Here is a 27,979-nt window from a genome sequence, read left to right on the forward strand (position 1 = left end):
CATGCGGCTCCGCTTAGAGTCTGACATAAAAGGAGGAGTGACCCCCTCCATTTGTCTCTTGGTGCTTTCATTGAAAAAAGTCGCTGCACAAGGACAGAAACGAGCGCTGCTGAAAATAGGTGCATGACTTGTTGAGCATACAAATCATTTCCCCGCTAGTCTCCCAGGGAGGGGAAAAAAAAAAAAATCCCTATCACTCTGCTTGCAGCCTGTGTTCTGCATTAGGGAGAGGAGGCCGGGGCCGGTTTCAGGCGCTCCCCCAGACGTCCCCGCAGAAAACTTTTCTCGCAGGGCTGGCTCGGGCCGCTGGGCGGGGGCGCAGGCGGCGGGCGCCCGGTGTGCCGCTCTCGCTGGCCGCGGCCCCGACCTCGCGCCGCGCCTGTCTCTTTAAATTCCAGCTGCGCGGCCGGGAGACAGCGCCGCCCGGCGCCCAGGCCGGCAGGCGGCGGCTCGCTCGCGCTCCCGCTCCCGGCTGCGCGCCGCGGAGGGCTCGCTCGGCCCGCGGGCTGCTCGGCGGCGGCGGCGCGGGGCGGGGAGGCGCGGCCCGGCCGAGGAGCGAAGAAAGAGCGAGCCGGGCCGGCAGAGGCGCCGCGCCCGGTCCCGCGTCCGCGCTCGGCGGCCCCGGCGGCTCCCTTCGCGGGTGACGAGGATGTGCCTGGCTGCTGGCTTTCCCCCCCGCCCTCCTCCTTAAGACGATTTCCATAGTAACCTGATCAAGTGGCTCAGGATCGCAAACCTGAGGATCTCCGCGGCCCGCCGGCTTGACCTCAGTCAGGTAACGCTCGGATCTCGTCCTCTCCCCTGGCAAACGGCTGCGCTCCCTCCAAACTTCCTTTTGTGGACAATCGCCCAGCCCCACGCAGCCCGGGGTATTTGCAACAGCGTGCTCCTTCCCAGGTGCCTTCCACGGGTCTCCTCCCCTGCTGCTCCCCCAGGACCCACGAGCACCTTATTTAAATATATATATATATATATATTACATATAATTGTATAATATGTATATAATTTTTTCTTGGTCGCCCCCCCCACCTCCTCTTTGATTTTTCCCATCTCTGTTCTCTCGCTGGCTTTTTCCCTGAGACTAGTGATGGGGGCGCGGGGAGAAGTAGGGGCGGGGGTGGGCGGCCAGCGCGGTCCAGGGAGTGGCGGGCTCGGGTGGCTGGGCTCCGGCGGGCTACTTTGGGCATTTGGGCGCTGGGTGCGCCGTGCAGGGGTCGCGGGGAGGGCTGTCAGCCCTAGGGCGGCGGTACCGGGGAGCCCCGCGTCTCCAGACGGGCGAGCGAGGGACGCAGGCTTGGGGGGCGATGGAGCGCTCGGCTGGGTGGCTGGCGAGCGTCCATGCATCATAGCTTCCCTTCCTACTCCCCCGCCCCTCTCCGGGTTTCTCTCTTTCTCTTCCCCCTCTTCCCATTTCTTTCTTCCTTTTCTCATCGCTGGCTCCATTATCTTTCCTTCCTTATCTCTTTCCCCCCCTCCTCTCGTTTCCCTTTCTCCTTTCCCTCTTAAAAGGAAGGGGAATGGTTTGTAACCTTTGGTTTTTCCAACATGGGAAGAGCGGTGAAACCTGCAGCGTGGCCACCTCAACCTGGTCGTTTCCCGACTCGTCTTCATCCATCAACATATTTGTTTCCTGAGTCTATTGATCTCCCTTGATTCTGCAGAAATGCGTTCTGAGCTGGGCGTCTGTATGTCAGAATCAGAGTTCTGCAGCTCGCTTCAGTGCTCGCAGGAGGACGTGTATTGTAAGGACTGCTTATGTTTTAAATCCACATAAGCCATGGGTGTAAAGAAATCTTTTTTTTTTTTTTTTTAAACCCCTAGTTTTCTTCTCGAGGAACTTCCCTCTTAGACTGATAGACTCTTCCCTCTTTGATATTTAATTTTAGGAGAACCGAGAGACAGGTGTGTTTTCTTCTCCCAGTTGATTAGGAACATGCAACTTCTATTACCTTAATTATCTCCTCTTTAAACCTCATTCAGTTTTGCGCTTCTTAGTCCCTACAATGAGTCGATAGAGCATAACTAAGGTTCAGAGGCTTGCTTCCGAAACTCCAGGCTGGGTAAGAAAATCAAGTAGGGGGCCAGGACATTGGGACCTGCCAAAGAATAGAAAAGGCGTAGCAACTCTAGTGTAAAATACATAGCTAGATTCAGACTTCAGTACTGAAGACATGAAAATCCAATAAAATGAGATTTTTGCTTTTGGTTCTTAGCATGTGTATAACCATACTGAGTAGGTATAAGTTAAACTTACTTGAAAACAGAGCCCCTATGTAGTATAGAACCCATTCAACCTTGTTTATGTTGAAGTGATTTTCACCATGGTTTTATTTTTCTTTGAAACTTAAGATGTCTGTATCATGTGAAAACCAAGGGAGAAAAGGATGACTTCAATTTTTACCAGAAATAGGATTTATATGGATTTCCTTTGTTTCTCAAAAGATCTACTTGTTATGCTCTCAAGTTTTCCTGAGGTCAAAATATTTCAGGGGTGAAAACAATATTCAGCAATGATTTTCCTCCACTGTTTCAGCGGTGTTCATAGTTTATACAGAAAAAGGTCTCAGTTTTTAGAGAGCCCCCCTTGCCTCCTTTTCCTTTGTCTGCACATTTGTTTTTAAATTCAACTTTTAATATAGAATAAAGGATCTTGGAGGAGAGAATCAGTCGGGAAGAAGAGAAACTGGTATAATGGAAACTATACCGAAACCAAGAAAAGATAAATATTGCCACGCCACCTCACAGTGTCTTTGTTTTTAGCCAATTAAGAAGCTGCAGCTGTTTTAAATGGATTTTCCTCTGCTTAAATCTGTACCTGATACTTTTCGGATCTGGGGTCGTATTTATGCTGTTCAGATGAATATTTACAAAAGACTTAAATCTCCTTGCCAGTGATATCTGAAAAGCATGTTTTTCCCTACAACATTTTCTTCTAGTGAATGCTGATAGGAGTAATGGTCCTACGTGATTGCTTGCACCTGTCTTCTGATTTTTGGCATTCTTTGGGTATGGTGGGTTGCTCCTGACACATTTACAAGATCCTAGCACGCTGCTTGGAACTTGCATGTGTAATTAATTGTGTGTATAATAAAATGTTCATTTTTGTTGTTGTTCTTTAGTTTAAGAGATGGCTTGCCCTCCTGGACATTTAGTGTTTTGATGTGATTGCGTGTGTGTGTGTGTGTGTGTGTGTGTGTGTGTGTGTGTGTGTGTGTGTAAAGGATTTAATATAAAGCCTGTTCTGACTAAGCCAGTGTGATTTGAGGTTAAAAGGTATGTTAGTGACAAGACATAAATTACTCTTATTTATAGTACATTGATCCTAAAACAGTTTTCTCCTCCTTGTGATTGTATGTTTATATGGATCACTTAATGAAAGGTTGGGAATGTTATCTGTTTTATAATAGGAAAAATATCCCTCAAGTTTACTTACCTCAAGTCCACATTTTCATCTCAAGGGATTAATAGATATTTTTGATATTTTAATAGACTGTATTGCTGAGCACTACTAATTACCAGGAATGTATTTTGTTAATTCTGACATTGGTATAAGACATCTCTCAAGTTGTCTGGAGGGCTGCAAGTGACTCATCCTTGTAACCCATGGCAACAGGAAATGGTTTTCCTGGGTGGAAGCTGAAGTGTGGACCCATATCCACACTTTGTCATCATTCAGGGACTTGATAGGAAAAGTGTGCTGCCTCCTTGGTTTGGACTGGCGTTAACTTTTTGACTTTAGTCAGAATAGCAGTTCCCCCCTTTGCAATTCCCCTTAGCTCCTCGTTCACTTGAATGTTCTAAAATTCTCAGAAAACAAGTGAGTTATACTTTTAAATTTAAAAGTGTTTATAAAGAAGTGCATCTAACTTTGTGCATAGCTAGGATAATTAGGGTGAGAATAGCACCCAATCAAACATGAGAGGCATTGTCAACTTTAAAATGTTGAGAGTCGGGGAGGTGTGTTTGTAAGTAGGAGCCAAGAGGCCAAGGTTATATCCTCCCTTCTCACTGTATCACAGAGTGCTTCTTGGAGTGGCTTCCTTGTTGACAGATGTCACTTAGCTTTGTTTTTCTTCCAGAAGAAAAATGGGCATAGTGATCTTTTTCCTGTTTTTTTGAATTCTCAAATATATGTGAATATGACATAATCATACATACAAATGTACATGTGTAGAAGTGGTGGATGTTAAAACACATACACACATGCTCAGAGGCAGCAGACAAGACTTCTGTCTCAGGAAAGGAAGTGTTTCCTTATACCATTGAGATATGTGTAATGATGCTGAGTATTTCCTTCCATTCAGGAAAAGGCAAATACAGTCCTCTCTGTTCTGTGGGTATGGGTAGTCAGTGCTCAGTGAGTAATCCTATAATTGAATATGCTGAATAATCCCAGCAGGTATCACCCTTTTTAGTTATGTGAATGCAAGTGAGGAATACATTCTTTTTTTTTTTTTTTTAAACCATTTAAGATCTCCTCCTCCCCTCCTCCATTTTGTAACAAAAAAGTAATTTTCTGTTAGGTTAAGTGGACCTCAGGGTATGAAAAAATCCCCTGAGCTTTCTGCTCAGACTTCATTTTTTCCTCCTAAGTCTGACTGTCAACAGTAATATGTGATATGTGCCTCAGGTGGTGGAGTTTCTTCTCTGGCCCAGATGAAGTCTCAGGACAAGTACTTCAGTAACATAGATTCTGAATTCAATGCATCACTCAAGTTGGTTATGTAACTCAATGGTCTTTTTTTTTTCTTTTTAAGCTTGAGGTCTTTATATCTGTTTACTACTGTATTTTTCCAAACATCATAATTTTTAAAATTAGCTTGGTCCCTGTGAGAATTTAAAAGCGGCTTGTTCATTATACCGTGTTTGTACAGGGCTCCTCTTTTTTTAAATCTGTGCAGCATTTTCGTAAGAGCCGTGGCAGTTGGGACCATTGCTGGTTGTGCTTCTATGATTAACGGGGGCCTGGAGATATCAAGGTCTGGAAGCACCACCAGCAACATAGGGCCAGAGTTTTCTAGAGAGAAGACTGGAAGTCAGTGTTTTTGATAAGTGATAGAGAACAGTTCAGATATAGTCAAGAAGATTTGAAAAAAAGTTTCTGTATTTTAAAATCTTTCTTTGTAGCTATTTATATGCAGAACTCATATCCAGCTTTCATTATTTTTTCTACTGGAAGCACCTTTGAAATCTCCAGTCTCACTTGGCTTTTGGTAGGTTTGAATGCATAGTGTTGAGGAAGAAATGGTTCCTTTTACATGCTTGTGTTACAGCTACAAGCAGGACCACAAAATCAAACCATTAGTTTTTTTCCCCAATCAAAAGAAACATTTACGTTATTGAACTCCATCTTAGGCCACCTTATTAAGATGGAATCAGACACCATGGCTACCTGATTATATTGATGCATTTTAAGGCAGTATTGCACAGCGCTTAAAGATGTGGCTTCTTGAGTAGACTGCGTTGGGATTTGAATCCCAGCTCTGGCGCTTACTATGTAGGTTACTTTTCGTACCTTTCCTAATCTGAGTCTTAGTTTCCTTCTCTGTAAAACAATTGTTGAAGGATTTTTGTAAAGACTAACTGGAAGAGGTTGTTGCTAATAATATTGAGGACTGCTTCTGACATGTAGCACACATTCATTATTATTGTTCCATTTTGACAACAACAGCATTACCAGAAGTCCTGTTCTTTTTCTGTTGAGTTTTTTCCGTCTGAGTCTGAATGTGCTTTATAATATTTGTCCACATAAGAGCTGTGCCCTTTTCTTGCTCCCCCCACCCCGTGCCAACTTCCCACCTTAGCTTTTCCTGACAATTTCAAGGTGAAAATAATGACCAGGTGCCTGGGTGATAAGAATACATTTATTTGGAAGGGTTTAATTCTCCTTATTTCCAGAAAAGCTTATTTTATATTCAGTATCAACATTATCCATAGAATTTTTTTTTAAATTCATAAATTGAAACTCGAAATCAGGATTAGCTCCAGTAGTACTATATTATATCAGCTTAGAAAATGACAAACGTAAAACTTACATTATGCTTCAGTGTTTCAGTGCTGTTTGCTCACAAGCCACACCTGCCTCTTATTACCCTAATCATAAAGCGACAGACTTTTGCTAAAGAAGGTTGCCGAATAATTATGAAGTTGCTTGAAGTCTCATTGATGAGAAAACGTTGTTTAGAGGTTTGTTTCATCCTTCTTTTTTTCCTTTGTGAGCTCCAGTATAAACAGTTGCATTGAATAGGTCAATTTCTTTACATATTGAGGTTGTTCTCATCTGCAAAGTGAATGTATTGGGTTAGTATACCTCTTTTTTTCCAAAACTTTCCATAATGAAAAAAAAATTAAAAACCAAAGTAGAAAAGACAAGTACAGTGGGTTTCCAAGGACCCATCGTTCCGCTGCAACAAATTAGGTAACAACCTCTTAAGATCCTTTCTAGTTCTGTGATTCTCTGACCATGGAAATTCTGATTCCCTCTGGTTTTGAGAATCCAGAATATCTGCTTTTAAATAATATTGACACTATTGTCAGGAATATTGATACTAAAGTGATAGCGTTATAACACTGAGAATTTAATGGCAGGTGAACAAAATGATACATGAGCAATGTGTTGGGATTAGTTTGGTTCAATAGACATTTACTAAATGTCTCCCTCAAAGAAGTTAGGGCTTCCCACATGGCATGGTGGTAAGAAATCCACCTGCCAATGCAGGAGATGTGGTTCGATCCCTGGGTTGGGAAGATCCCCAGGAGGAGAAAATGGCACCCCACTCCAGTATTCTAGCCTGGAAAATCCCATGGACAGAGGAGTCTGGCAGGCTACAATCCATGGGGTCGCAAAGAGTCATACATTACTGAGCATGCACTCAAAGATGTTATCCAGTAGGATCCCATATTACCATATTTGAGATGAAATTCCCTGGTGGTCCAGTGGATAATTCTCTGCTTTCACTGCCAAGGGCCCATGTTCAGTCTCCCTTCGGGAAACCTAACATCCTACAAGACATGCAGTGTGGCGAAGGAAAATTAAAAAAAAAAAAAACTGGGCTATGATAAACTGTTCTAAAACTCTACTGAGCATTGTCTTTCATTTGGAAGCTTATTTTAAGATAGTAAAAGCCAGCTTCCAAGATGGTCCCCAGTGATTCTTGCCTTTTGCTATTCATTCTCTTATTACTTTCCCACATTTACAGGGTGTTTCTCTGTGACCAGTGAAATATGGCGGATGTGATGGTGTGTGACTTGTGTGGCTAAGTTGTAAAAGACATTGCCCCTTGTGCCTTGCTCTCTTGGATGACTCGTTCTGGGAGACGCTGGCTGCCCTGTTGTGAGGATACTCAAGCTGGCCATAGAGATTGGGAGGCCTTCTGCTGACCCCCAGCACTGGGTTACCAACCACTTGGAGCATCAGCCTTGGAAGAGGGTGTTTTTAAGCCCTGGTAAAAATCTTCAGATGACTGCCGTCCTTGGTAACATACTGATTGTATCCTTTTGAGAGACCACAAGCCAGAACCACCTAGCTAGCCAACTTCTGAATTCATAACCCATAGGAACTGCATGAGTTATTAAATGTTTGAAACTGCCAAATTTTGGAGTAATTTGTTATGCAGCAACACTATAAAAACCTTAAACTGCCTCAAGATTGTTAGCGTATAAATAGTTATGATTGTTCTATAGGTAGAAGCGTCAGTTAGTAGAATTCTAGCTGTGAGACTGCTGTTTAAATCTGCATTTAGCACAGTGAATTTCTGGCATCCTAGCTTCCTTTTAAACTTTTAACTCCTCAGAATGAATCTTCTGTGGACATTATCCATAATTAAATGAGGGCAGAAGGCATGGTGTCTCTTCTTTCATTAATTGCTCACCTTGAACCTAATCTCAGCATTTCCATTTGGCAATGGATCTGTTTAAGAGGGTGGGGCTGGAGGTTGAGGGCTGGGACGTGCTTTAGCTGATGCTCAGGTAAACTTTGAGCTAGTATTGTAGTTTACTTTGAGTGTGTGTGCGCTCAACTGTGTCTGCTCTTTGTGACACCATGGACTATGGCCTGCCAGGCTCCTCTGTCCGTGGGATTTTCCTGGCAAGAATACTGGAGTGGGTTGCCTTTCCTTCTCTATGGGATCTTTCCAGCCTGGGGATTGAACCCATGTTTCCTGCTCTGGCAGGCAGATTCTGTACCACCGAGCCACCTGAGATCCCCCAGTTTACTTTTGGGCTATCCCCCAGAGAGTTCCCCTGACCCTCAGACACACAGGAATACATTTAAAATTTTGGCTTTCATTGCCATAGACGTTTTCTTCTGTTATCTTCTTAACCAGGCAAGATTAAAGTGCCTCAAATAAAATATGCCCCAGTGAGGCCCTGGTGGTGTTACCTAACGTAGCCATTCTTCATGAATTTGTCTGCACTTCTGGTCTTTTGTGAATATTGTTAGACTCAGACAGTAAAGCGTCTGTCTGCTGTGTGGGATACACAGGTTTGATCCCTGGATCAGGAAGATCCTCTGTAGAAGGAAATGGAACCCACTCCAGTACTCTTGGCTGGAAAATTCCATGAATGGAGGAGCCTGGTGGGCTAGAGTCCATGGGGTCGCAAAGAGTCAGATATGACTGAGCAACTTCACTTCCCTCCTTAAGCATAGTTCTGGGTTGTACACATCAAACTTTTTTCTCATAAGTTTAAGGGAATCTAATAGGAATAAAAGATTCTGTATAACTATGACATTTTGGTACATACAAAATGACATGATTTGGAAAACCAAAAAAAGACCATAACGTCACTTTTTACTTCATGGATCTGTTTAATGCTATTTACATAAATTATCATCCCATAAACATTTAAAGGGTGACTGAATTGGAGACCTGGGTTCAATCCTTGGGTCGGGAAGATCCCCTGGAGAATGAATGGCTGCCCACTTCAGTATTCTCGCCTGGAGAATTCCATGGACAGAAGAGCCTGGTGGGCTACAGTCCATGGGGTCACAAAGAGTCGGACACGACTGAGTGACTCACACACATACAAGTGGATATTAGGCACTTGGAGAACACTAAGAAGTAAGATTTTTGAGCCTTTATATTGGCGTGAATATTATTTTCGTAAATGAGCCATTAGTCTCATTCTTTGGAGCTTAAGGTTTTAGTACATTTGCTTTTTAATTTGTCAGGTAGGGTTACTAATAGGATTCTTTTGCCTCTGAGAATGTTTTCAGATCCAAGTTTATCTCAGTATAAAACAGTGATGGTGTTCACTGACCTGTACCAATATCATGCTCTCTGGGAATTGAAATTGATTTTTTTTGGTCCTTGGTATGTGCGTTTGCTATTTGAACAAGCATCACCTGAGATGGCTTAGGAAAACCAGTAAGTAGATGTTCAGAAATTAGTTTTCAAGACATCACACATTAGTTGCATCACAAGCCTCAGGAGAAAAATAATGAAGTCACTAGCTCTTCTTGATATTTTTATGTTTGAGCACAGTGTGTGATAAGAACTGCCTTTAGAGCTGAGGATAAGCAACATGTCTGGTTTTTCTGTTCTTTGAAGATGTAGAAATTAAACTACTATTCATTTCCGGTGAAAAGGCTATATGGCAGATGTGTATAGAGTCTGGGAGTGTTTTCATAAATGTCTTCTGCTAAGCAGGTTTTTGTTGGATAATGTGACTCATCTTATGTGCTTGTTTTATATTCTTTGCACACTTGATGTGGCTTTAATTTACTCTATAAAGTAAGCATGATTTTTAAGAGAAAGTTTTAGGTATATATTAATTACTTTCTGTACTGTGATGAGGATAACAGGGGTACAGAAATGAATAAGACAAGGTCCTTGCCCTAGAGGAAATTGGGATGTGCTTAATTAATTTAAAATTTTTTTCAGAGTATTTAGCTGCTTATTTATGGTGGACTTTACAAGTTAGGGTTAGGCTGCACTCAACACAAATCCAGTTAAATTATGTTACCATAATTGAGAGTTATCCTGAGTTCTACACTGTTAATGAATGCTAATACTCTTTTGAAGGTCTCCTATGTATGGCCTCAATAACCACAAAGGCTTTTCTGCCTACAGCAGATAAACTCTCAATAATGTCACAGGAAGTTGCATTAGAAATTCTGCCATTACCTATTTTTTAACTGACTAGCTAGTTGTGTCTGTTCAGTGTATTCCCTATAGGGCAAATGTCTGTATCATACTTGGGAGATTTTATATATATATATATGCCAGAATTGAAATGCATCTTATGAATGTTTAAGTAAATTTTCTGATATTTGTGCTTGCTACTTGCATGCTTTAAGAATTGAGGTGGGGATTAGGTAGTATGTTAGAATCCCAGACATACCTGAATCTGTTCTGTCAATTACCTTTGTCCCTGTTCAGGGCCCCTAGGGAAGATAAATGCAGGTAATAGCAGCCAAATGGTAATCAGAATACCACTTTATTAATTGCTTGAGCTGGGGCCAATTACCCTTGATGCAGGTCTCTTTGGAAAGAAGTGGTTTGGAGCATGTACTCTTGGCTTGCGTCCAGATATATATGTATTTAGTCTTGATATGCTCTGATCTAGCCATAGTTTGGGAAGGAAGTCAGGAAGAGAAAGAAATGATCATGTCCCAAGAGGGGTCCTAATTTCAACTTAAAAACCACGTAAAACTAGAAAGTAGAAAGAGAGAGGGACTAGATCTTGGTTTTGTTGTCTTTAAAGTGTGGTGACCCTGCTCCCTCATAATTAAACTCCAGTCATTGTTTTTGTGTCTGACCTACCAGAAGAGCAATTCCTTCTTTGACAGGGGTGGACAGAGGAGTTCCTGATGAGGAGGGAGAGATCCATCTGGATAGATTCATCATAGTACGGGTCACAGTCACTTATCTGAAAGCCTAGGGGCAAGAAATATTTCAGAATTTGCACTTTCTCATGTTTTAGAAAGACAGGAGTATATGTGTGTGTGCATGTATATGTATATATATCATGTAACAAACCCAGTGTGACCTGTGACAGCTTCTCTAGACGTAACATATGACTATTTCTGTAAGAAAATCCTTGAATATTCAGAATAAGTGAGCATAGTGGACAGAATAATGCCCTCTTCCTAAAATGTCCATGTTCTAATCCCCAGAACCCGTGAATACATCACCTTTCATGGCCAAAGAGGAGTTGAAATTTGTGGTTAAGGTTTAAGGACTGTGAGATAAGGCCATGATGCTGGATGGGCCCCGTGTAATCACAGGGGTCCTTGAAAGCAGGGGACCTTGCCCGGCTGTGGTGGGAGGACGAGCTGTGGTGATGGAGACAGAAGATGCTACCTGGCTGCCTTCGGAAATGGAGGAAGGGGGTTGGGGTGAAGAAATCCAGGTGGCCTCCGGAAGTCAGCAAACACAAGGAAACACTGTCACCTCGAGCCTCCAGACAGGAATGCCGTCCTGCTGACACTCTGGTTTTGGCTCAGTGAGCCCACTGTTGCACCTCTGTACTCCAGAACTGTAAGACAGTAAATTTTTTAAGCTACTACTTCAGTGGTAACTTATTACAGCAGCAGTACAAAACTAATACGGGCTTCCGGTGCCTGCATTGCAGGAGACCCAGGTTTGATCCCTGGGTTGGGGAGATCCCCTGGAGAAGGGTATGGCTACCTGCTCCAGTACTCTTGCCTGGAGGATTCCATGGACAGAGGAGCCTGGAGGGCTACAGTCCATGGGGTCGCAGAGTTGGACGCAGCTGAGCGGCACTAACACGGATGCAGTGAGATAATGACTACAGCCTTATTTTACTTCAGGTCTAGTTATGTGAAACCTTTGGATTTGCAGAGCTTTTTAGAATATGAATTGCACTTAGGAATTGTGAGCCTGTAAAAGAAATGGAAAGTCTTGATGTTTTAACTGGATGACTTTACGGTGTTTGAATTAATCATGGGATGAAGAGTTCGTAGGAGGAAAGCCTTTTAGTTGTTACCATCTGAATACTTGAGCCTCTGGTGATTTCTTTGTATGCGTGTCCATTGCCTGTACGGACCTTACACTGGGTGATGATGGCTCTGGCCAGCTCACCCCGTGGACCTCGGTTCACCTAGATTTAGATTACAGTAATATATATGGAGGGACTCAAACTCTGAAGTACTGTGTAAATGTTCATGGTCCTTGATGATGATATTCATTATTGGGCAGCTGCCTCCTGTCCCTCCTTCCTTGTAGAGGGGTTGGAGGGGAAGACATACCGCAGGATGATTTTGTGAGTGTGGCTGTGGGATTGCTTCTTCCTTCTGCCTCTGAGAAATCCATCCCCTACATTACAAGTCTCTAGTGTTGGTGTGGCTCCAAGGGACGTGGCATCTGGGATGAACGTCTCAGCACAGAAAGGCTGCATACCATGGGCTCATCCACGGACCCCCATTCTCAACCATTTAATTAAGTGAGTAAGAAATGTCCATCTTCTGCTCCTTCTCATAGCAGAATCCAGGGCAAAGTCTATGTATTTTGAAATTTTCCCAGAAAATAACCTGCAAAGTATAAAGCATACTTTAGAATACAAGGCAGCAATTCGCGCTCAGGAGGCAATATTTGCTTTATTTTGTTGTGAGGCTGTGTCCTTGTAGTAGATGCCATGATTCTGGAATGACTGTAGTTGTCTGATACACGTTTGAAGGTTATACCTTCAGTGAAATGTTTCAGCATGATGATGCTAGCTCTGATTCAAATTAAAATGCTAACATCTAGCTTGCACCTTACGCTGTCCTTGGTCTATAAGTGAAACTTCAGGAACATCATTTCCCTGTTGATTCCTTTGCTCATGTGCTGGGAGAGTGAGTGTTGCTTTGCCTGGTGCCGGGTGGTGTGGGTGTGTGGTTGTGTTACTGTTTTTCTTTTTTCTTCCAGAAAATTGGTAGATTTTAAGCTGTGGTTTATGACCAAATACATGACTTTAAACGTTTTTTCTCACTGAAGACTATATCTCCTCTTTGTCCCCACAAGCACATCACCCTTACCCATAACACAACCCTTTTCTTCCCCAACATCTTCAGTAGGAGACATCTGAAATCTCTTCTAAGCTTCTGATGGAAGTTATTGTGAATCAAATACAACCTTACAACGTACCCTAGATGAGAGACTGTGTTGAGACTTCATGTGTGTGTCATCAAGAACAAGATGGCTAGTTGTGCAAAGTTGTGTGCCCAAATGAAGATCTAGACTGTTGGGAATTCCGGAGAGAAATTTTATTTGAAATCTGTCTTAAAATTTAGCAGTGATGTATAATCATAAATTGGTTTTCATGCTTATAGACTCTACTGAATTTACTATGAAGTAGTTTCAGAACCTAGGGAATGTGTTATTCTTCACACCACAATGTATTAGGCTTTGGGCTGTGTTCTGGGTTGTAAGTGGCCTGAAAAAGGATCTAGACTTTGCCCTTAAGGAGCTTATGCTCAGCAGGTAAGGTAAGCCTTGTACAAAGGAAGAAGTAGGTGGCTAGTTCTTTGGACGATTAACATGTGTCCGTGCAGAAGAGCAGATGAAGGAGGGAGGGAGGCTTCCTCCAGATGGGAGAATACAGTGTGCTTGATGGAAGAAGTGTCATTTGAACCATTAAGGTTAGGAAACCATTCATGCAAAATTTAATCTGTACCATTGCATACAGGCCTCCAGGACCTAGCTCTGCCTCTCTCGCTTCTGGCCACCTTCACCTTCCACTCCAGCCACACTGAGCTGTTCATAGCATCCTACAAGCATCGTGCCCTTCACACTTGGGACCTACGCTAACAGGTCTAGTTGCTGTACAATGAGAGTTCCATGTTGAGTGTGTATATATATATATATATATATATATATATATTTTTAAAACTCCTCTTAAGACATAGACGTGACTTTCTGTAAATAACGTCTTCCTGGTTCTTCAGTCTTGCCATCCACAAGGTCCTGGAATTCCCGAGCTTATATGTAGGTGATGTTCACCTCCAATAATGCCACTTATGCCATCTTTGGTTATTTTTTGAAACATGTGTACTGCTAAAGGGATGACAGAGAAAATAGTTGTTCTTAAGGATCTCACTGCTGGAGAGACTAACAAACAGTTTTAATGTGAAACTTCCATAGCCATACTAGACATGTGACGAGGACGCCTGGGAGAGCAGGAGTGGGGGTGACCGTTCCTCCTGCTGGCGGGGCCTCAGGGATGAATGCCCAGAGAGGAGAGGCTCAAAGTGAGTCATGGAAGATGAGTGGGAACCTGCCAGATGGACACAATGGAGGAGGATGTTTTGGGATGTGACTCTGAAAGTGTGCAAAGCCATAAGGGAACATGAAAAGTTAGAGTACAGTCAGTCCCCACCAGCAAAATATGTGTTGGGGTGGGTGCATCGTGATGAAGCTGGAAGGGCAGGCAGAGAAAGTGTATACATTCTAGATCAAGGAGTTAGTACTTTATTCTGCAAGTATCAGTTGTGGAAGGATGTTAAACAGGGGAGCCTTATGTCTAATTCCCTTCAAAAGCAGATACCAGGATTATAGTATCTTAATAAAAAAATTGTTCAGTGCAAAAGCAATAAAGGAAAGTGAAGTCGCTCAGTCGTGTCCGACTCTTTGTGACCCGCTGGTCTGCAGCCTCCCAGGTTCCTCCGTCCATTGGATTTTCCAGGCAAGAGTACTGGAGTAGGTTGCCATTTCCTTCTCCAGGCAATCTTCCCGACTCAGGGATTGAACCCAGGTCTCCCACAATGCAGGTGGGCGCTTTACCCTCTAAGCCACCAGGGAAGCCCTACCATGTGTCAACTAAGAGTTGAGGCTTCACAATATGCTGACACTTCTTATAGGTTGTGTGAGTGTGGGCAAATTATGTAGCTTCTCTGCATCTCAGTTTCTTTATCTGCTTAGTGGGCATGATAATACCCCTGTTGCAGAATCGATGTGAGAATTTGGTGACTTACTGTTGCTAAAGAACCCAACTATTATACTAAGTACACAATAATTAAGTGTACATTTACTATGCATTTTGATTTTATTAAGAATAAAGACTACATGTCCAGCAAGAACTTGATGTGAAAACTGAAAGAGTCCTTAAAAGTCAGTTGCAGCATATATTGTTCTATGTGCTAAGTTGCTTCAGTCGTGTCCCACTCTTTGCGACCCTATGGACTGTAGCCCCCCCAGGCTCCTCTGTCCATGGGATTCTCCAGGCAAGAATACTGGAGTGGGTTGCCATTTCCTTCTCCAGGGGATCATCTTTCTGACCCAGGGATTGAACCCACCTCTCTTAAGCCTTTTGCATTGGCAGGCAGGTTCTTTACCACTGCACCACCTAGGAAGGCCATTTCAAGTTTATAATAAAAGCCCAAAGCCATAGGCTGAATGTTACATATGTCTTGAAATCTGAGATGGTCATGTTTATCTGCTTGAAGAAGGGTCCTTAAGAAAATGAGATGTAAAAAAAAAAAAAAGAAAATGAGATGTGGTAGAAAGCAAAAATGAGGCAGTCTGTGGCAAATAGCGTGTGTGGGGCCTTGACTGGGATTAGCCACATTTGGGTGAGGCTTTTGAAATCCCACCCCACAGTCAGCAGCATTGTGTTGGGATATCAGGAAAGATGGTGTCTTCATGTGATGCAATCGACAGAACACAGGGAATGTTGGAGATTGAAAGAGCTGCCCCTGCCGTGACTCAGTTGGTCCAGAGAAATGTGAGCGGAAGCTAGGGCACCAAAATGATGTAAGGGTTTGGCATGGCTTTGCTGGCCTGGCCGAGCAATTATCAGTGAAATGTGGATAACCACAGAAACGTGTGTTTGAATGGTCACTTGAAAATCTCTCACATATCCTTAGGTATCACAGTTCAGCTGATAGTAACCACTTATACATAATAAATCTTTCTCAGAATGAGACACAGATTAATGCTTCAACTGGTGAATATACTGATGTATGTAGTATTGCTGCTGCTGCTGCTGCTAAGTCGCTTCAGTTGTGTCTGACTCTGTGTGACCCCATAGACGGCAGCCCACCAGGCTCCCCCATCCCTGGGATTCTCCAGGCAAGAACACTGGAGTGGGTTGCCATTTCCTTCTCCAGTGCATGAAAGTGAAAAGTGAAAGTGAAGTCGCTCAGTTGTGTCTGACTCTTAGCGACCCCATGGACTGCAGCCCACAAGGCCCCTCCGTCCATGGGATTTTCCAGGCAAGAGTACTGGAGTGGGGTGCCATTGCCTTCTCCGGTATGTAGTATTAGCACAACGCACTTCACAGACACAAGCATTCTAACACTTGAACTCCTGTATACCAAGACATATTACATATATCGTTGGTCTTTCTGTTAGTGAACAAAAGCAAATGTTTTTATGAGATGGAAAGGTGGACTGAGACTTCCTAGCATTTTATTAATTGATGATTACATTTTTCTTTGCTGTTTTGAAAAGTGTTTTTGCTTCCCTTTTACTGTAGCAAGCTTTTAAGGTAATAACCATGATAATTTTTTTTAATGTGGGGTGTGACTTATTTTTTTAACTGGAAGGTGATTGTGTTATAATGTTGTGTTTCTGCTGTACATCCAAGTGAATCAGCTACACGTATACATATATTGCTTCCCTCCCTCTCCTCCCTCTTCTCCCATCCCACCTCTTGAAGTCATCACAGAGCACTGGGCTGAGCTCTGTTTTACGCATGGTAGTGTATATATTGGAGAAGGCAATGGCACCCCACTCCAGTCCTCTTGCCTGGACAACCCCATGGACGGAGGAGTCTGGTGGGCTGCAGTCCATGGGATCGAGAAGAGTCGGACACGACTGAGTGACTTCACTTTCACTTTTCACTTTCATGCATTAGAGAAGGAAACGGCAACCCACTCCAGTGTTCTTGCCTGGAGAATCCCCGGGACGGGGGAGCCTGGTGGGCTGCCGTCTATGGGGTCGCACAGAGTCGGACACGACTGAAGCGACTTAGCAGCAGCAGCAGCAGCAGCAGTGTATATATGTCCGTGCTACTCTCAGTGTGCCTCACCTTCTTCTCCCACTCGTACAAGTTTATTCTCTATGTCTGTGTCTCTATTCCTCTCCTGAAAACAGGCTCATCAGTACCGTTTTTCTAGGATCCATATATATGTATTAATATATGATATTTGTTTTTTCTGGGAGTATTTTTATTTCACTGACTTTCCAGGGAAAATTGAGGTGTCCCTAGTTCATCAGGTTAAACAGCAGGACTTTTAAATATTTGTAACTTCTCATAAAATCTGTCACAGGTAAAACAAAATGAAGTCAGGCCTTGGTCCTTCATGCTGAGGTTACTATAGATCGAATGATGAATATATGTTACTCTGCCAGTCACGTGAATCACGAGTTCCAATGGAAGGCACAGTCTGGAGAAGTCTTTAATGACGAGTTGGTGCCGCTAATGAAGGAAGTGGTTGGTAAATTACAGCTCCAAGCCCTTGAAAATTAACCTCTAGCACATGTTATTAGTTTCATTTTTTGCTTAGAGTTTAATTTTTTGGGTAAAGCAGTTTATTGTCCTCTAAAAGATAGTTAGAAAAATGGCTTCTTTTGTGGTGCTTACAGTGCCCCCAAACAATCTCCCCGTGTCTATATTGTGGCTGCTTTTCTCATTGCATTCTGAACCCACTATTAGGGCTCTTGTTAGGAACCTGTATGGATTTATTTGTAGAGGAGGACACATTGAATTGGACCTCAGGATTAAATGAATTCCATGAATTAGAAGGATGACCTTGTAGACAGGAAAAGACTTCATTATATGTCTTCCTTGCTTTCTGTGTAATAGATTTTGTTGTATGCTTCATATTCAGTCTTTGTGTGTGTGTGTGTTTTATGTTGAAAGAATAGATCGAAATTCAGCACCCTGACAGTGGACAATAAATTGACTGAGTTCTAATTGTGAAGACTGTAGCACTGCATTTTATTTTTCCTCCTGTCATGCTCAACAAATAAATAATCCCATTTACATTTCAGCCTCCAAACATGCCTGTGTCTTTGGGCATCATGGGAATACCATGTAGGCAAGTGGGGTTATGGTTAGAATCCTAGTTATATGGATTCTTATTTCTTGTGTGTGTCACCAAGTAGCGTAGAGTCTGCTTTTACACAGGTATTAAAGCTTAGCTGGGGCGAGGGAGGAGAAAATAGAGGGGGAGGAAAGCACTGGACTGCCAGGGCCTGTTTCTAGTGGAAACACAGTTCATAGCCAGCTGCTGCAGGGGGAGGCTTTGGAAGCTGCAAAAGGATCAAACCAAATGGTAAAGTTTTAACAATTTACCACTAATTGATTGACTTTATGTAGAAGGAGATGCAGCTCCATGCTCTTACAGCCTACTGTCTTTTATTTATTTGTTTTTTTGCTCAGTTTATGTGACTTCTAAACCAGATTCATTCGCTGTCTCTTCAGAGTCGTTTTATTCTGTACAAGGCCTGATTGATTTGACCAAGGGCTGAGTCTCCAATTAAAATTGCCTATGGCCAGGATCAGACCATCTCCAAGAGGTAATAGAAGAGTCCCTGAGGCCTGGCGCCAGAGTGCTCAAATTCTGTTTTCTACTTTGGTTAAAAACTAGTTTAAAATGGTATCATTTAAAGTACATGGAATACAGTAAGTCATTTCCTCTCTACAAATTGTTTATGGAAATCTCTAGGAAGTCCTTTTGCTTTATTCTGAAGTACTTTAGCATATGATGGTTTTAAATTTGGAAGGCATGTAGTACATATATTTGCTTCAATGTACAGGTAGCTAAACTGGGATTTGGAATAAAGTGCAGTGGTTTATTCAAATCCAGAACAATGCTTGGTGGTAGAGCAGAATTAGAACCCAGCTCAGCTAGTGTAGACTTTTGAATTGGCATCTGTAATTAATCAGGAAAGGCATGTCGTTGCTAAGGCAATGGATAGGGATGCTCTTTCTCATTACTTCTGGGGCATTCTCAACCATAATAGGGCTTTAATTATATCTGCAACATTGGGGGAAGCATGCATATTTTAAAATTAGTAATAAAAATTGAAGGAAAAAAAGCTTGATCTGCTTATTAGGGAGGCATGGATGGAACAAATACATGCTTTTGCAAAACAGTTCTGCTTCTGTTTGGGGTCAGTGTGTCTCATCTTTTGACATAGGCTTCTGCAGAGTCTATAGTGATGATAAATTATAGTTCTATGATGTAGTCTCCTCCTGCTGTACATCACAATGAATCAGGTATGGTAATTTTTGTTTCCATTCTCACTGTAAATGATCATTGTGGATAATTTACTCACTTTTTTTTCTTAGGAGTGTCTGATTTAAAGTATCATCATGGTTTTCTTTTTTTTTTCATTCTCGAAAGGGACTAATAAAACCCGCCTCTGAAATGAGTAAGTATATTATCATTGGTGTTGAAATTGTTCAAATAGAAATGCTTATCCCATCCTTGAGTAAAGATATATTATGTTCAACACAAACACTGTTAATAGAAGCGTTTGAATGTGTCCTTCAATCAGCTCAAGACCACTTTGTGTAGCTAGGGTTCAATCAAACACCACTTTTAATCACCTAATTACATAAAAGCCGATCAGGTTTTCCTGCCAAACAAATGACTGGGGAGGACTAATTCTGTAAGTGTACAGCCCTGAAGAGTTTCCCCCTTGACTCGATGGACGTGAGTCTGAGTGAACTCCGGGAGTTGGTGATGGACAGGGAGGCCTGGCGTGCTGCGATTCGTGGAGTCGCAAAGAGTCGGACACGACTGAGCGACTGATCTGATCTGATCTCATCTCACAAATAGTCCTTTGAGGAAACCATGCAGACAAGGTGAAAGTTGTATACATTTCAGATTTTGAAATGGTTGCTTGTTACTTGGGGAGGAATTTGGGCATGTTTGATTGTATTTAGAAAAGAGAATTCTTTTGGCCTTCCTTCCTCGTGCCTGCTACTGAGTCCCCGAATCTCCACGTTTCCTTTTGTGCAGTAACCTTTTCTCCCCAAGTCTTCAGGGTCCTGAGGCTCTGAAGCCCCAGAGCACATGCTGTCTGTGTGGTGACACCATCCGTTTGTCATGGCGACACCATCCGTTTGTCATGGCGATGGTTTCCTGGTCCTCAGAAAAGACCCTGCAGCCTTTCTGTGGTCTTTTACAGCCGGGTAGTTGTATATGTCTTTCGATATTGCTGCTGCTGCTGCTAAGTCACTTCAGTTGTGTCCGACTCTGTGTGACCCCATAGACGGCAGCCCACCAGGCTCCCCCGTCCCTGGGATTCTCCAGGCAAGAACACTGGAGTGGGTTGCCATTTCCTTTTCCAATGCATGAAAGTGAAAAGTGAAAGTAAAGTCACTCAGTTGTGTCCGACCCTTAGTGACCCCATGGACTGCAGCCTACCAGGCTCCTCCATCCATGGGAGTTTCCAGGCAAGAGTACTGGAGTGGGGTGCCACTAGAAGCCCCCAACTCACATCATTTTGCACAGTTAGTAGGATAAAGGGCACCTCGCCGGTGCCCAGGGAGGCTAGAGATTTGCACAAGCAGATGAGTCCTGCAGTGGAGACAAGCGTGCAGGTTTGCTTGCGTCCAGATCTTTGCATTTAAACTAGGACATTGAGAGGTGATACAGTTGCCAAGGTGGAATAATCTATTCATCCTTCTACTTACAGTGCAGTCTCAATTACAGTGGGAAGCCGTATCTCACATACAATAAATACCTTTTGAGGCTGCGAGAGTCGAGAGAGCTGCGCTGTTCCCGACCTGGGACTGTTGGAAGCTGTGCTTCAGCTCTTCTTGTTGCTGTTCCAGTGCTCTGTTCCCTGCTTCTACTATATGGTGTTTCCTCTGTCACCAATAAAGCTTCATATGAGCATCAGTCAAGTAGTGGGGGTTGACAATATTTTCTCACGTAAACAGCTTAGCACCTTGCTTGGGAACGGGGGCATACAGCACTGGGAGTGCATGTACTGTAAGGGGCTTGTCATAACCCCTGCTCTTTTCTCTCTGCATTTGTGTTTCCCCCTGGGTGTGGAGGCAGCATGACTGTGCTGAGGTATGTCTCTGGGTCAGCATTTGTAGGGCAGTGCATCATCTCGAGTGAGTGTCAGCAGTCTCTCTCCCCCAGCTAGCGAAAGTTCCTGTTTGGATGTTAATGGCCCGATTGGGACGTGGTCCTAAAGGTTGAGGGAAGAGGCAATACCTTTTTTTTTCAGGGAGGCACAACATAAGGAAGACCATAAACAGATGCGGTCACATCCTGAAAAGCAATGATAGTGACCACCATGGCAGGTCAGGGGTGGCGGCTGTAATAGTTACCATGAGGCACTTACAGTAATGTTGATCAGCTTGAAGACGGAAGATAGTGAATACATGCTCTGAGGTTCATGGGGCTGGTCTGTGGAAACGAGAGAATCACTTGAAATCTCACATTTCATATGAAAAATGAATGCAGATTTTTCATTCAGCTTCCTAATTTTTATGTTATTTGCATTATTAAAAAATGAGTGAAATAGAAAATCTGGAAATAAGGACCCTGTCTATAGTGGGAATTCCCTCTAGTACACATCTCTGGGTCATTCCCAGATGGTTTTTATACCTCAATTTAAGTCTGGGCCACTGAAAAAAAATCCAGAAGTCTAACATAACTTTTCAGAAGGACAATACAAACAGACTCTATGGTGTTTGATTAATATCTAAGCAAAGAAGCAATGTAGAATAAAATAAGGAAAACGTTCCAGTGATCATTTATATTTTTTCTATGGGTGCTATTAGGTTATAATGGAATTCCTTCCCCTGTCAGTGAAACACACACAAAAAGCAAATAAAAACCATTCTTTCTGATAAGAGGCTAAGTCTGAGTAGCAGGAATAATCCTAAGAGCCATGATCTGGTACTGGCTGAGGCTAGGCAATAGTCAGTCAGTCATGTCCAACTCTTTGTGACCCTTTGGACTGTAGCCCACCAGGCTCCTCTGTCCATGGGATTTTCCAGGCAAGAATACTGGAGTGAGTTGCCATTTACTTCTCTAGAGGATCTTCCTGACCCAGGGATCAAACCTGAGTCTCCTGTGTCTCCTGCATTGTAGAGGGATTCTTTACCTGCTGAGCCAATGGATACTGGCTGAACCCCACAGGAATGTGGGACCTTAGGCAGATCTGTAACTTAACTGTGCTTGGGTGACTACATAATTTATTGTCACATTATGGAGCTGCTATTCAAAATTACAGCAGGTCATCAGGCATCAACCCAACTGTCCTGGGCTGACTTGTTATCCTCTCCAGTTCTCCATGTTTGTTGGTAAAATTAGATGGTTGCATTAAATTAGATGTTATTAAACCTCTTTTCTTTTTTCCTTCAAGAGTCCCAAAATATAAAAGGAAAGTTCAGTTTGCAGATAAACTGGGTCTGAGTTCCAGTTCCCCACCCTCCGTTCCACACACACACCCCAACCAAAGATCCTAGGAGATCCCTGGAGCACAGTTTGAAAACTCTGACATTCCATGAGTGTATTCCACCCATTGCTTGCCCTGGGCTGGAATCCCATGCCACATCTCTGTATCCGGAAGATCATAGGCAAACACATCCTAGCAGGAGGAGGACACAATCTCATCCAGGATGTTCCTTGGGGGCTTCATCTTTTTATTTGTGCCTTAAAAAAAAAAAAACTCATATTTTGTCTTTCTATCTGGAGTAGGAGCTTGGGATGATTTCATTTCTTCTAACCTTTTTACTGTTTTCTTGTTTGAAAGACCTGAGCCTGCAGATATAAATGTAAGGGTAAAAATATAGATGAAGCTCTTAAAAACAGAAATTCTGTGTGTCTGGAAAAGTGATCAGGTTGTTTCCTAACTCTCTGTGATCATCAAGAAGAACCTAGTGCTAAGAGCCGCCCCAGGTCACGTATAATGAAAGATATAAGGCTCTTTTTAGGGCTGTATATAGAGGCACATAGAGCTTCCCAGGTGGCGCAGTGGTAAAGAACCCGGCTGCTAATACAGGAGATACCAGAGACGCAGGTTCCATCCCTGGGTTGGGAAGATCCCCTGGAGTAGGAAATGGCAACCTGCTCCAGTAGTCTTGCCTAGAAGATTCTATGGACAGAGGAGCCTGGCGGGCTGCAGTCCACGGGGTCACAGAGAGTCAGACATGACTGAGTGACTGAGCACATGAAGGCACATACAAAAATAAAGCCCTGATTTGCCCATGAGTTTCACAGATGGAAGAGTCGGTTAATCCTGTCCTTCTGTCCCCACATTGCTCTGCTGTATTCTTCTCCCTTTCCAGTCTCTTCATTGCAGATGTCCCATCCGTCTTCCCACACGTGATTTGGTAGTGTTATTCCTAAGATCGCCCTAATCACTGTGTCTGTCTCCAATACCCAGCGGCAGGAATCCATACCCCTTGCAGAGGAGGTAGAAGAAGTCAACACGCCCCTCCATGTGCCGGCAGACATGCTGCCAAAAGTGACTGCAGCCCTCCCTCCACACCGGACGTTAAGTGAAACGGGAGAGGAGCAACCTCCTGATTTTGTGTTTTCCCTCGTTATTGACTGGGGCAGCAGGCTCTTGAATTTTTGTGTGTCAGCCCTTCTCAGTGATCATCTGGAGGTTCCTTGTTATGGATGCCATCCGATTTATAGGCTCGGTAGTCTTAGACCTGACCTGAGGCGAGTAGACATCCTTTTTGTTATTTCTTTTCAAAGCACTGTGGGTTTTTTTCTCTTTTGAATTACAAGATTGCCTTGGGCTAATGATATTCCTGTCTAGGTTTGCTCATCTTCAAAATTCAGCTGCTGCTTGGTCGATGGTACCCCCCTTTCTGGTTCATTTAGTTATCTGGACTATTTCAGGTGCAATTATCTGAGAATGGATGGCTAGAGCATGATGTCTATCTATAACTTTGATATGTGGCAGGAGGCATACAGGTTGCTACAGGTAACAGACATCAGCTGCAGTGGCAAGCTAGATGACTGAGGTTTCTGAGAAACATTGAGTCCCTCTAGTCACTGGCATCTGTCAGATAGAATTCAACAGCCATCATTTATTCAGAGCCTATTATGTGTGGTGCATTTTGCATAATACTCACATCTCCGTCTCTGGCTCCTCTGCTTCCCTCTTCCTTGTAAACACCCTTGTGATTACATCAGATGTACCTGGATAATCCAGGCTCACCTCCCCATCTCAAGACTCTTTTGTATAATCACAGGTACAAACTACCTATTGACATGTAGAGTATGTATCCACAGGTTCTGTAACTGAAAGTGGGGTCTGCCTGCTTACCCCTCTAGAGCCAGTAAGGAGACCATGTTAATGGAAAGGAAAGTTTGCTTTATTCTGGATGTGGGCAACCAGGAGGCGACTGGGGCTGGTGAGGGTGGGGAATTGGGTTCAAAGGCTGACTCCCCCCCCACCCTCCACCTCTTGCCCCAACCGTGAAAGAGCTTTCACATGTGAGGGGCGGGGGCTGCATGCAGACGTAGTACAGTTAGCTCTGACCGTCATCTTGAAATTGGTCTTACAGTGGTCTGACCAGCATCATCTTGATTATTTTAAGTACAGTGAATCTGCAGTCCCTGAGTCAGTTTGTTGCCATTTCCTTGAGGCCAGTTCTTGGAACTGCAGTGGCTTTTGTCAGGGCCACAGTCTAGTCGTCATGCAGTTAACTGCTCCCTGTTAGGGGCTTCAGTATCTAGTATATAAGGTAGTTCACAATATATGGCTCAGAATATTATCCATAGATCTTAAGACACTAAAGTTTCTAGACTTTGCTTAATGACTAAGTGAATTTCATTTTGTCCCTTTTGACCGCTTTCCTTTGTTTCTACACTTGCTCACTGCTCTGATTGAACTGACTCTTTGGCTAAAGCTTTACTGCAGACAAAAGGCAGGAGGACTTGGCGGGCAGGCAAGGACCATAGGGCCTGGCTCCATCTCAGTCCCAGGGATTAGGATGCGGCCACCTTTAGGGGAGCATTGTACCGCCTACCATAGGTAGTCAGCTCCTGCCACCAGAATGACGGCAGTGATCCGAACCGTAACACGTGTTCAGTTCCTACTGTGTTCCAGTCAGGGCTTATTCAGTGTTCATGGCCACTGTAAGGGGTGCTTAGTTGCTCAATCGTGTCCAGTTCTTTGCAGGCCCTAGGACTGTAGCCTACCAGGCTCTCTGTCCATGGAATTCTCCAGGCAAGAATACTGGAGTGGGTTTCCATTTCCTCCTCCAGGGGATCTTCCAGACCCAGGGACTGAACCCACATATCTTGCATCTCCTGCATTGGCATACCAATGGATGCCATATGCCATACCAATGGCATACCATCTGGGAAGCTGTTGGGGGTAGGTAAGGTTATCCTTATTTTACAGTGGAAAGCACTGAGGCTTGGAGAAGTTAAATAACCTGTCTAAAGTCACACAGCTAGTTGGCCACAGACAAAGGATAACAATCCATGCTGTTTGTGGCCATTACGCAGTTCGACAGTCACTGCATTGTTAGTACATAGAGGCTTAGGTGAAAATAGGGTGCTTTCTCTGGGTCATGTTGGTAGTCAGTAGCTGGGTCAGTATTCAGATCGAATATCTGACTGCAAACCCTCAGGCTGAAATGCTGTTCTGCCTGTGCTGGTGATCCCAGACCTCTGTTCTGAGATTTTTGTTTTCGGCTGTGGTTACAGTGACCTTTGTTTTGTTGATTTGCTTTGATTCCCTTTCTGGTTGGTCTTCATATATTGGTGAAGGCAGGTGGAGAATGTTGTCCCTTAGGTTGAGGTGTCACAGGGCTGAGAGTTAGTGCGTGAAAGCCGTCGGTGCTCCGCAGCTGAACTCTCCTGGATGGTGGCTGCTACTCTGCTCCTGTGAGGTTTGTTTTTGGCATGGCTTGCTGAAAGTAGAACTAGCTCAAAAAATGTTTGGAGGCAGAGGGTTCTGCCCACCCTATGAACAATGAATTGATCCCCTATATACAACTGCTTCAGAGAAGGCAATGGCACCCCACTCCAGTACTCTTGCCTGGAAAATCCCATGAACGGAGGAGCCTGGTAGGTTGCAGTCCATGGGGTCGCTAAGAGTCGGACACGACTGAGTGACTTCACTTTCACTTTTCACTTTCCACTTTCATGCATTGGAGAAGGAAATGGCAACCCACTCCAGTGTTCTTGCCTGGAGAATCCCAGGGACAGGGGAGCCTGGTGGGCTGCCGTCTATGGGGTCGCACAGAGTCAGACATGACTGAATCGACTTAGCAGTAGTAGCAGTATTGTAGGTAAAGGTGCCAGCGTTGTCTCATATGGAGCAGAGACCCTGCCTCACGGTGGATTGTAAACATGATCCCTGCGATGGAAGGCTAATGTTTGATGGAACCAGCCACAATTTAGTTACCATAACAACTTGGTAATACTCATTCTGTCTTGGCTTAGTGCCTCCAAATGTGATGTACAGCAGTCATTCTGGCCAGCTGAAATGGACTCTAACCTTCTTCTTGTCAGGCGTGTTGATAAATGACTCTGTTTCATGACACACATTTCAAAGTCATCACTTTTTGTATATGTCTGATCTTCCTGTAAGCTGCAGGTTGTAGAAAGAGAAGTGGTTGGAGTAACACACTGCTGTTTTGCTGCTTTTCTGTTCCTGAGCTATTTTATTGTAAAATAGTGTGTGTGTATTGTGTGTATGTGTGAATAGGACAGGGGTCGTGAGAGAAATAAGTACATGGTTGAATCCAAGTCTTGGAGCAGAATATCATAGTATTGTAGTAGTGTTTTTATGTCATCTGCCCTGCCCCGAAGCTTGAAATAATGTTATTAAATTCAGTCTCATTCTTTATGCAGTAAATTTGACATACTCTGGAAAAGGTGTGTGTAGTACAATCAAAGAGAGGGTTCCTTTCTTTCACTTAAGTGTTACAAATGCACTGACTATTTATGTCCAATGTTGCTTTGATGATAAGTAACCTGTAGTAGAATTTGAATTTTTTCATGGGGAAATAGCTGGGTTGGTGGGAATTTGAGAGAAGGAAGACATCATCTATTCTAGTAGGTAGGAGAGTGTTCTTCCCATTCAGGAAGGGTTAATAGGTTTTCCTTAGCGGGGATCAGGGAAGGAAGAGGCTGGGTAATGATGCATTCTTTATTCCTCTCTGGGAGATACAGAATCTATATTCACATTCCAAGGCTCTGAAGAGTCCAGCGGCAGAGAAACCTATTTAATTAACTGTTTCACTCAGCCGTGGGGGCCATGGGAGCCCCCTTTCTAGCAGAGCATCTGTGAATTTCTCATAGAACACTGTTTGGGAAATGGTGCTTTTCTAGCAGTAATGATGACGAGGAAACCAAAGTCAGAATTTCGCCTTCTGTTCCTAACTGTCTCTGTAGTGATTCAGCTACAGGACAGGTTCAGTACTGTACTTTGATTCTTCTTTGTGAGCAGACACATTTTCTCTGTTTCCCTCCCCAGATGTTAGCATGGCATTTCTTTTGATTTGTGCCATCCAGGGCTCCATCTTGGCATTGACTTTGGGCACTTTGTACAACATTCTGTTTAGTTGCTGTCTCTCTAAGTATGTAAGCTTATTGCTATGGAAGATTATGGAATCTCCTTTGAAGAGTTCCAAGGATAAGTAGTGATCATCTTTTTTATGGGATGTCTGGAGTTCAGTCTTCTAGGAAACCCATAATGCAGCCACAAAAATCTCTATTTTTATTCTAATCATTTCATGAAAACATGAAAGTCTAGTGCTGAATAATAAATTCTAAGCTCTTTGTATACATTGGAGAAAATCTTAGAATAAGTTAGTTATACCTCTCTTTCTCTAATGATGAAAAAACTCATGTCTAAGAAAACCGCCTCTAGAATTTGGATCTCCCAAGTCCCTAAAAATGGATTTCTGTGTTTCGTTATTGGTAATCTTAATAAAGTTAGGGAAGCAGAAATACTTATGAAAGGGATATTAAACTCCTCTTGATGGCAGCCCCTTTTTTAAGAGATAAGCTGGAAAGATCCTCGTCCTTGTTGGCTCTCTAAGGCAGATTGTTTAAGATATTAAGGAATAGAATTTTTAAGAT

The 27,979-nt window shown here is 43.3% G+C and overlaps 1 protein-coding gene across 1 annotated transcript in view; it reads left to right on the forward strand.

Annotated features, from left to right (window-relative positions):
• Positions 1-687: 687 nt before the first annotated feature.
• The window catches only part of NAV3 (neuron navigator 3), an 892,841-nt gene continuing 865,549 nt past the window's right edge, over positions 688-27,979 (forward strand). The window contains exon 1 of the mRNA XM_061415605.1: positions 688-775. The gene's annotated coding sequence lies outside the window, so the exon portion shown is untranslated. The remainder of the gene's footprint in view (positions 776-27,979) is intronic.

This window comes from Bos javanicus, chromosome 5 (assembly GCF_032452875.1).
Source record: "Bos javanicus breed banteng chromosome 5, ARS-OSU_banteng_1.0, whole genome shotgun sequence".
NCBI lineage: Eukaryota > Metazoa > Chordata > Mammalia > Artiodactyla > Bovidae > Bos > Bos javanicus.